Genomic DNA, 10,298 nt, shown 5'->3' on the forward strand with positions numbered 1-10,298 from the left:
GCCCGCCGCCCGCCGCCCGCCGCCCAGCTCTGGGCCGCTCACAGCTCTGGCTCCTGGCCCGGCGCTCTGGTGTGGCTTGGGCTCCGGAGGACCGGATCGCGTGGCTGGCCGGCCAAGCCCCCAGTGGGCCGCGGAAGCAGGTAGGTGACTGGGCACGGACTGCGAGGACGCGGAGCCTCGGACCACCGGGGGTACAGGGGGACGGGGGTCGGCGAGGAGATTTTGCAGCTTCGCGACTAACTTTCCACCGGTTCCGTGGATTTCCCGCTGCCCTGCCCGGGTCCCGGCTGCGGAAGCCGAGTTCGGCGCGGGGAGGGTTTGGAGAACGCCGGGGGGGTCCGGACAGACGCCGGATGGGGGCGGCCCCTGGCCCTGGCAGGCGTTGGCCCTCTAGCCGCAGTCGGGACGCAGAGCTCAGGGCTGGGGAAGACCGGAGCGCAGTGGCGCGGCGCGATTGTCCCAGGGAGGGCGCCCGCCCGCCCCTCAGAGTCTGGGGGCTCCAGTCCCCAAGCCGCTCCGGGCGCGACCGCTGCTCACAATGCAACGGGCACTCTCCCTGCCGGGGTCCAGGCGCAGAGCCTGTGGGACGCGGCCAGGTCCCCGACCCGGCCAGCTGTGCGCCTCGCTGTCCCAAGCCCCAGCCCGTGCCTTGCGCGCTTTTGCTTTTTGGAGGCGCTATGTGGAATGTCTTTATTTCTTTCTCGCCTGACTCCCTTAGGGGAAGTCCGAGTCATCCGATACTTGAGTTGACTTCCCAGATGTCCCTCCTGCCCTCAGCGGCGACCCTTGCACCCTAAGTTAAGAGAAGCGAGTCATTACCAGTGTGCGCCTGGAGCGCGGTCCCGAAGTTCCCAACTTCTCGTCCAGCCGTGGCGGTAGTGTTGGAGGTGGGGAAATGGGTGGTTTTTGTGGCCCTTTGGAGCCGCAGCGCGCTGCCGCCTTCCTCTTGGGCTTGATTTATTTTCCTAATTTGCTAGAAAAAAAAATACGACTTATGATATGTAAAAATCGTGTCTTGCGGGCGTCAAGGTCCGTGAGTGGGACGGAGCCATCACGCGTCGGGAACCTGGGAGCGCGGAGCCTCGGCTTGACCTTTTCGGAGCCCCGGAGCCCCGGAGCCCTGGCTGCTCTCTCCCGAACCTGGAACCCCGGCTCCATCTGACCGTAGCCGCTTCTTAGGATCGGTCCCCGCAAGCCCGCGCTGCGAGCCTAGTCTGACTCTCTTGTGGTCTAGAAAAATATTTCAAAGTGGCTCCGCTTCAGGATCTCCCACTCCGTTTCCCCGGGAACGTATAGAGCAGGGCCTCCAGCAAGTTGGAGGAAGCTTTTGGGCGGTTTGGGCTCCTGGCCATCTTAGCTCGCTCTGGCAAGGGTACTCGTGCCTGGGCATAAGAGCTTGTCCCGCGCTCTGCCGAGAAAGTAGGGGTTAATGCCCGGACCAGGTGGCTGCGAGAGGAGGCTGGCCGGGGCTGTCAGACCCTGCCGCGGGCACGGGTCCTTTGCTCCCGAAGTCCTGGAGGCACGAATTTGCCGCCATATGCGGCTTTTTCGGAGCCAGCAGGGCGCCGGCCTCTCACCCCCCTCTTTGTGGGAGTGCTGTTGGAGAGGTTCGGTTGAAAGGCTTTAGAGCAGGTTTAATGAGACCGAGATCTGAGGGCTACGCAGATCTCCCCTGCAGGTTGGGCAGAGTCCCCGGAGGGTATTGAACCGACCACCTGCAAGCACTCCATCTTCAGCTCGTTTGGCGGGTTTTCCCTGGTGCATGCCACAACCACCTCTCTTGCTCACATAATTGTTTAAAGCCGCTAGAAAGTCAAGGTCCACCACTGCAGTCTCCACCTCTTCTTTCCATCGCACAGATCAGCAAACTGAGGCCCAGAGAAATAAAGATGAGAGCTAAAGGTGGAAGGGAATGTAAAGATTAGAGCTAAAGGTGGAAAGGAATCGGTAGGTCTCCCGATTCCTAGTTCAGGGCTTTTCCTGGTACTCTATGATGACGTTACTACTTTCTTAGCGTAGGGTAAGTGTTCCGAGTCCGGCCACAGCAAGCCCTTGACAGGATTGAGGACTAGGTGTGTTTGTGGTTGAGGCAGAGGACCCGTCTCTGGATTCTCTTGTTATGTGCTTTTCTGAGATCATCTCCCAGGATAATCACTTTGGTGACAGTTTGTTGTATATTTATCCTGTGCCAGCATTTAAATCTGGGGTAAAGAAAGCCCTTACATTCGGCCCCTGCTGCTCAATCCATGGGGAAAGAGCAGTAGCCATGGTTTTGAAGTCAAGTAGGCAAGTACAGGCGTTCTCAGGTGAAATTGATTTTGGAGGATGCAGGATTATGGATAGGGAGGGTTTGGAATTAAGCATTAGGTAGATTTCCAGTTAAGGGAGGATTGTGGGGACAAGCCCTGAGTACTAAAAGACAGGAAAGCTCAGACGTTGTTAAGTGGCTGGTCAAAGGACAGCAGGGTTAGGGCCAATGAGAATTTGTCCTTTGAGTGAGAAGAACTAGGGTAGCTAGAAGACCCAGATGCTCCGAACTCAAGCTCAGAACCCAAAAGGTCTTCTAGTTCTACAACTAGGATGAGCAGTTGGCTGGGAAGTCAGCATCCCGTGAACCAAGGGTTGTGGCTCCCAGCTGAAATATTCAGGCTTTTGCTTCTCTTTTTCCTCTTTCTCATTGTTCCCTAGGGTTTCAAATATAGTTGACCCTCAAACAACATGAGTGGGTGGGGGGTGCTTAGGAGTGCTACCCTCCTCAGTCGAAAATCCATTTATAACTTTTGACTTCTCCAAACTTCAGTCCTTCCTTGGTATGTCGGTGGAGGATTGGTTTCGGGACCCTGCGAATAGCAAAATCCATGGACGCTCACGAACCTTATATAAAATGGAGTAGAACAATGTATGCAGTCAGCCCTCTGCATCTATGTACTCCAAGCAGATGGAAAATAGCGTTTTTGATCTGAGGTTTGTTGAATCTGGAGATGCCAAACCCATGGATATGGCAGGCCAACTGTATATTAATTGAAAAAATTCCAAGTGTAAGTGGACCCACACAGTTCAAAACTGTGTTGTTCAAAGGTCACCTTGTTCAAGGGTCAACTGTAGAACTGTAGTTTCTTTGCCCATTCCTAACCATAACTTTAGAATTTAGATACCTACTATTGGAACTACTATAGGCAGGGCGTTTACTGCATTGGGAATATTTAGTCAAATAATTCTGGAGCTCCACCTTTGTGCCAGGCATTGGTCTTGGGGATAAAGCAGTGAACCGGACAGGCAGAGTCTTATACTACATGATATTGACATTGTAGGCTTCTGTCCTCTACAGGTTTAAAGTCTAGTTGCAAAGTGGAAGCAAATACACAAAAAATGTCTGAAAAAGTGCTGAAGTTGGACAATATAACACAGAGAATCTTGAGGCTCCCCTTTAGTGGTTCAAGGCTCCAAGGTGAAAAGGCTTGAAGCTGTTGGCTATGAGATTCAGACATTCTGTGGGCTTCCATGACCCCGGTTTCTGGTTGCCAAGGGTAACCCAGAGGGAGCTGCATTAATGACCTCAGATATAGCAGTGGAGAGCTGCTCTGCAGAGTTTCTGCCAATCAGGGTATGACAAGAGGGAGCTGGTGAGTGTTGACAACTGTGATCATGCTAGGTATCCATAGAGACTGGTGCCAGGTAACCATGTGCTTCTTAAATTACAGCATCCACAGCTACTTGGTAAACTTTGTAGCCACATTGTACAGATGGGTAAATGGAGCCCTGACTCTGCAGAAAGAGTCCCTGTGGAGACCAGGTATCCCTGATCTCTGATTCACTTTAAAATGACACTCTTCTTTTCCTATTTTGTAGACCAGTGGTTCTCAGACTTCAATGTAGGCTTATTAAAACAGATTGCTGGGATCCACCCTCAAAGTTTCTGATTCAGTGGGTCGAGTGGGTCCAGTAATTTGCTTTTCTAACAAGTCTCCAGGTGATGCTGATACTCGTGGGACCATAGTTAAAGAACCACTGTGGTAGAATAGGGAAAGTGAATGATTTTCTTGAAATCTAACAAAGGCTGTGATTTAGCTCTAGAAACTCCCAGAACTTGCCTGTACAATCCCCTCCCCCTAACGCCCCAGGAGGCCATAGAATTAAAAGAATATTTTATCTTCATCAGCACACACAGAGAGAATATATTGCAATATAATTAGGGAATAAATAGGTGTCATGTTTTGGATGCAGACTCCATGCCCTGTGGCTCTGTAGGGGTTTATTGTAGCAGTGTTATAATTGAAAAGGTGTCAGCCACTCTCAGAGCCCCTCATGAAACTTTCATGGCCTGGGTGGTCATTGTCCAAAAAGGCATGTCTTCTTCATTTAAAAGGAAGTCAGAGAGATTGCTTCTCCTGCTAATGGGACTATCTGTGTTTCATTTGACAGTAACTATGCAATGTGTTCTTAGGGGAGAAAGAAGTAAATTGAACAGCCAGTGTGAATAGAGAGAGGTTGGAGGAAATCCATATCAGGTTTACAGATCTGTTTTTTGAACATTTCAACATGTTTTTGAAACTCTGTCTGTCTGTTTCACCTATATTTCTGACATGAAGCTGCATCTTAGCAGGAGGAAAGGAGAGTTTGAGTTTCAACTTAGCTGGTTGGATAAATGTAACAGCACACTTTATCCCCGATGTGTTAATTAGAGCCAAAAGAAAAGAATTATAAAAGAGTTGTTCTTCTAAATGCTGGCATTTTTCATCTGGATTCTGTTTATTGATTATTTTACAGTTGAGAAGTAGCAAAAAATCCATGTTTTTATAGCAAATAAAGCCGGCTGCAGTAATTATGCAGGCTCAACATGTCTGTTCTGGAGCAGGAAGTTGGAATTCAGCCTGACTCTCAAACATTTGGATGAGATCTAATTGAGAAAGACATTTCAAAGAACAAATATTTAGGAATGCGGAGTTTCAATGATGGTCTCTCTGGAGCAAGTGCAAGTACCTCGCTTTTAGCTTGATCCTCAGAGGTGGGGAGAAGTGATGGGGAAGGACCTGGTTAGTAATGCTGAGACCACAGTCAAAAAGAGATGCTGAAACTTAGAGGTAGTGAGGCTTAGTAAAGGAAAGAAAGATACTTTCAGGGAATATATCCCCTGCAACTGGTGAGCAAGAGGAGAATCAATTAATTAAATATAGATTGAATAGTTATTGAATGTCTAATCTTGGTATAGGCACAATGAGGGCAGGGGCCAGGACTTTTGCCTGTTATATATCTCCCACAATGCTTGGTATCTGTAGTGACAAGAACCTTGATCGAAGTATCAGTCAGGGCTGCAAGTAGCAGAAAACTTGAACTCGACTGGCTGAAACAATAAGTAATTTAGTGTTTTCCATTATAAGAGGCATGGGCTATGTCTGCCCCAAGCTTGGTTCTTTCAGTGGTTTAACAGCATAAGCAAAAATGCAGATTCTTTTCATCTTTCCTTGTTCTCAAGGTCACAAGGTGGCTGCAACAGTTCCAGTTATTACACCCTCACAATGATGTGCAGAAACAGAAAGGTAGGAGGACGACTTTCCCAGAAGCTCCTCAGCAGACTTTCCCTTGTGTCTCATTGGCTGAAATTGTGAATCACATGCCCATGCATTCACCAACCTCAGTCAAGGAAAGAAAATCCTTATAATTAGCCTAAAATAATTTTGATGTGTGTGTGTTGAACCACAGAGACAAACAAATTTAGGGCACTTTTGAAAGGGGGAATGAAGCAACCGACAGTAACTGCTATAGAGTTTAAATTTTCTTTCTACTCCTTTTTAGCCCTGTGACCTTGGGCAAAGTATTTCACTTCTTTGTGCCTCAGTATACCCATCTATACAATGCGAATGTATTGGGAAGATAAATCTGAATTAACCCAGTAATTATACTTGATTGGTTTAAGAGAAGTAAAAGATTATTTGAAGATTCGATCTCTGACATTAAAGAATTATAATCTAGGGTAGGAGACACGTGAAGACTAGACCATGTAGACTATCAAATAATCAGAGAACAGAACTAGGAGTAAAATAATTAGGACTTGCAGACTAAGTATGGTAGAAGGAGTGTGATATCAGTGGGTGCCAGTAGTTAGGGAAAATTTCCTGGAGGAAATGGTTCATGGTGCATAATGGAATTTGAGTATTTATATATGGATAGGTTATGAACGTCTTCTACCCAACTTGCTTCCTCTTGCTTTTCTTTTGTCAGTGGTAAATGGGACCATTAGGCCAACATGAGATTTCACCTCTTCAATCACAGCATATTTGATAGTCATTTCAAATATGGCCAGTTGTGATTCTGGGAGACAGGTCACAGTGGCATCTGTGCCAGTCCTCGATTCCTGGTTTCCACTTCTGGATGACAATTCAAGCTCCACTTCGTACTACATTTCAGTTTTCAGAAATACTTTGTTGATCAGATATTATTATTATTATTTAGATATCTGGCTGCCTTTGTGAAATCCATATGCCTAAAATGAAATCTAATGTCTTCTCCTCTCCGAAGCCATCTGCTCTTCTGTATTATTCATTTTTGTTGTTGGCAGCACCATCCTCCCAGATGTTGGGCTCAAAACCTTAGCAACACTTTCGATGCCTGCCTCCTTCCTCTATTTCCAGTATTCAATCACCAACATTTTTTGGTCTTCATTGTTTCTTGGATATATCTTTCTGATATGAGACATTCCTTTGTTCAGGTTCTTTCCGTCTCATGTTAGGTGATGGTTGTAGCCTCCTGCTCAAATATCCCATTCTCGGGGCAGTGTATGGAGATCCTGGGAGTATATGTCTCTAGGAGCAGTCTGTGGGGCTCTGCAAATAGCATAGTCTGTAATTTCTAGGGCAGAGGCGGCAGCGAGTTTGGACTCCATGGCTGTGGATACATAATATTGCTTGAGATGTCATTTTCCAACCTCCCATATCTCTCTCCTTCAAGTCATCCTAAAACTTTATTTTTATCCACTTGTTACCTTACATTCTTTTCCATAGTACTCACTGGATGAAGCACAAACTCCTCAAATAGATATTTGAAAGCTTCCACAACAGACTAGCCTGCATCCTTACTTGCTAGGATTCACTACCATGGCTAATTCTGCCCTCCTCTGTGTTTAACCCAAACCACTCTTCCTTTCAAGGCCAGTGTTTAGAGCTGCATCCTCATTAGAACTTCCCCGACCACCAGAGTCCACAGTGATCTCGAAGCATCGATCTTTCCTTCCCCTGAACTTCTGTAGCAATAATTGCCTACACCACAGATTTGGTACTTAATGATGTGCTGCTGGTGTCATTGTTCAGTGTTTTCTTGGAATGTTCCTGGTCTTTCCGACTGGATGTAAGACCATGGAGGCCCGAGATGGGGTGAGGTGGACCCTTCTTTGTACCCAACATTATGGCCAGCAAGCACGTGGCCCTTTGATAAGTATTTATTAAATTAATAAATCACAGGAATAAGGAAAATAAGATTTACTTGAAAAGTCAGTTAACCTCTCCTTTTTTCCCTTAACCTCAGTTTGTAGAAAGGACTAAATTTGATGAATGCCCGCCCTATACTGGCTACTACTTTAGGTGATTTTTAAGGAGCTGTTTTAACTCAGCCTTTTAACCCTGTGAGGTCAAGGTTTTTGTCATTTTATAGCTGAGGAAGTGGAGGCCGGGAGGGGTTAAGTGGCTTGCCAAAGCTCACTCAGCCAGTGGGAGGCAGAGTGAGGGGCAAGGCCAAGTTCTTTCCTCTGTACTCTGTTTCATACATCTTCTTAAGGTTCTTCCAACCCTATGGGTGCCCTGTTCTTTCGGTCTCTTTTTCCTCCTTTGCCGTGTCCCCCTGCCTCTTTCTGACTCTTGTCTCTGACAAGTCTCGGGCCCTCTTTTGTCCAGAGAGTGTTTTTTAAAACTCTGACATTTACTTTGACTCTTTCCTGAGGACTTTCGCCTCCTGTTAGGTTGTGGCTTCTGTTGATCACTCAGCTTTTTACCTTGACGGTCTTTCCTGCCATCCTCAAGCTGGGGCCAGAGATTCCTTTTAGAGCCTAAAACATTCTGCTAGTGGAATCAAGCTGGGTCTGAGCCAGGTTTTCTGAACTCCTCTGCCCTTTGTATTCATTCACCCTCAACCTGCCACCATCTGGTTCTGTGTTTCAGGAGTCTTACCTGTAGAAAGAAAACTACTGACTTATCGATAAGAAGGTGGTCCGTTGGAAGTCTCTGCTAGTTTCAGAAACTATGACTGGCATTTTTTCATCCTCTGTGGCTTCTTTTTCCCTCTCATTTATTCATTCATTCTATAAATACTAAACATTGACCACATGCTCAATATAATAGGAACAAAACAAAGTCCTCGCTTTCATGGAACTTGCTTTGAAGTGAAGGCACACAGATGGTAAAAAACAGAGTATATAATATACTTTGTGATGGTTACAGTGAAGAAAAATAGCAAGGTAAAGAGGTATATATGGTGATGGGACGCTGCTATTTTGTACAATATGATCAGGGAAGGCTTCTCTGATGGTGACATTTGAGCAGAAACTGAGAAGAAGGATGCCATGTCGATATCTGGGGGCAGAAGGCACCGAGCTGAAGGAATAGTAAGTGCAAAGGTCCTGAGGTAAACACTCGCCTGGTAAGTCATCAAGAAAGCAAGATCAGCAAGAAAGCAGCAGTGGAGAGGAGGAGAGCTTGGTAGGAGGTAAGGTCTCCTCATCTTCAGCCTCTTCACTGTCTCAGAAAGAGTCACCCTTTTCACACCTGTTGCCACTGCCTGAAATAACCACTTCCTTCCACTCAGCCAGGTGCCTTTTGACTTTCACAGCTTAGCTCTGGTCCCCCATCTTCCAGTGGGCTTCCATCTCTGCTGTCATTGGTTTTCCTCTCCTCTGAGTTCCTATAACTCTCCACTACACAACTGGGATCTCAATTACTTGCTGGCTGGCTTCCTGTCCGCTTTGTAGTTCTCACCTCTCTAACAAACCAGCTCCTTGAAACTGGTTTATTCCCCATCTCTGGGACCCAGAACAGAGCTGGGCTCAGTGTTTACCCATTGGTTGTGCTGGTGCCAGAGTTGGGAAAAAGGAGGGCTCTGCAGGGATCTGTGGGTGGAGCCTTCTTTTCGCTATGCCCCTTGTGTCTTCACAACAGGAAATCTTTTATTCTGGGCATTCTTGGAGCACTTTGAGCTGGGATCCTCTGGGAGCCTCTGCTTGTAGCTGGGAGAGGAATCTACCTTTCCCCAAGATTTGGATGCAACTTTGGCTCTGAGTGGAGAGGGAGAGGAGCTGGGATGTGGAGGAAGCCACTCTTAATTAGCTTTCATTTCTCAGTCAGGGAGGAATAAAATGTTTCAGGAGCAAGGAGGAAGGAATTCACCCAAGATCTTGGAGACCTCCTTGCCATTTAAGACAGAAATCTTGGGTGAGGAGGTTGACTTGTGAGTGACCGTGGGTAAGTCATTCACCTTTGCCTATTCTGTTACTGTTTCTTCTCAACTAAACATCCCCTCTCCCATTATAGAAGAAAATAAATAGTAAACCTGACTTTCAGAGACTCTAGCTACTCCCCAGATTGGTCTCTGCATTAATTTTTAGGCCAATGGTTTTAAAACTTGAGAAATGTACAGATGGTTCCATTTTAAAGGGAGAAAAAGATTCCCACAGACCTTTAATATTATCCTAAATTATTAATACAATAATATTTCAACATATGTAAATGCAAAATTAGGTATAACATGCATATAACTCTTATATAACCTTAAATCTCACACAAGTTTATAAATTAAAATGCAAACTACAAAGCCAACAACATTCAGATTAGCAGTATTAATTTAACACGATAAATGCTGTTCTTCCACTAAGACTAAATCAGCCCATGTGACATGATTGTGGTTTTGGCTTCATGAAGCATTTTTGCTGCTTCCTCCACCATGTGCTCTTTGGTGATTCAACTCTCCCACCACTTTTCTCACTGGGAATGACTGAAATCTTTGTTCCTACAACCTGCAGTAGGGTCATTTGGTGGCACTTAGCACAAAAGCATTTGTGCATTAGGCGGCTATTTTTTCCTCATTAGCCCACAACAATTAAAGGAGCTCTGTTTAATCTTAGTGCAACAGCATATCCTGACGCAAAGCTGGGTGTTGAAACTGACTGTCACTGCTTGGTCATTGAAATGAAAGCACAACGCCATGTGTATTTCTTACAGTGCCTAAGGAACCGCGATTGAAGACAACCCTCGAGAGCTCTGAAATAGCGCCCCTAGTGGTCTGAATGAGTTAATGCCAGAACTGCCGCTAATTGTTCT

General features: G+C 46.3%; 1 long non-coding RNA gene across 1 annotated transcript in view; it reads left to right on the plus strand.

Annotated features, from left to right (window-relative positions):
• Positions 1-39: 39 nt before the first annotated feature.
• Positions 40-10,298, plus strand: part of LOC111735832 — a 116,951-nt gene continuing 106,692 nt past the window's right edge. The window contains exon 1 of the long non-coding RNA XR_002778997.1: positions 40-140. This is a non-coding gene — a long non-coding RNA (uncharacterized LOC111735832). The remainder of the gene's footprint in view (positions 141-10,298) is intronic.

The sequence above is a fragment of the Pteropus vampyrus genome, unplaced genomic scaffold, assembly GCF_000151845.1.
Source record: "Pteropus vampyrus isolate Shadow unplaced genomic scaffold, Pvam_2.0 Scaffold15, whole genome shotgun sequence".
Classification (NCBI taxonomy): domain Eukaryota; kingdom Metazoa; phylum Chordata; class Mammalia; order Chiroptera; family Pteropodidae; genus Pteropus; species Pteropus vampyrus.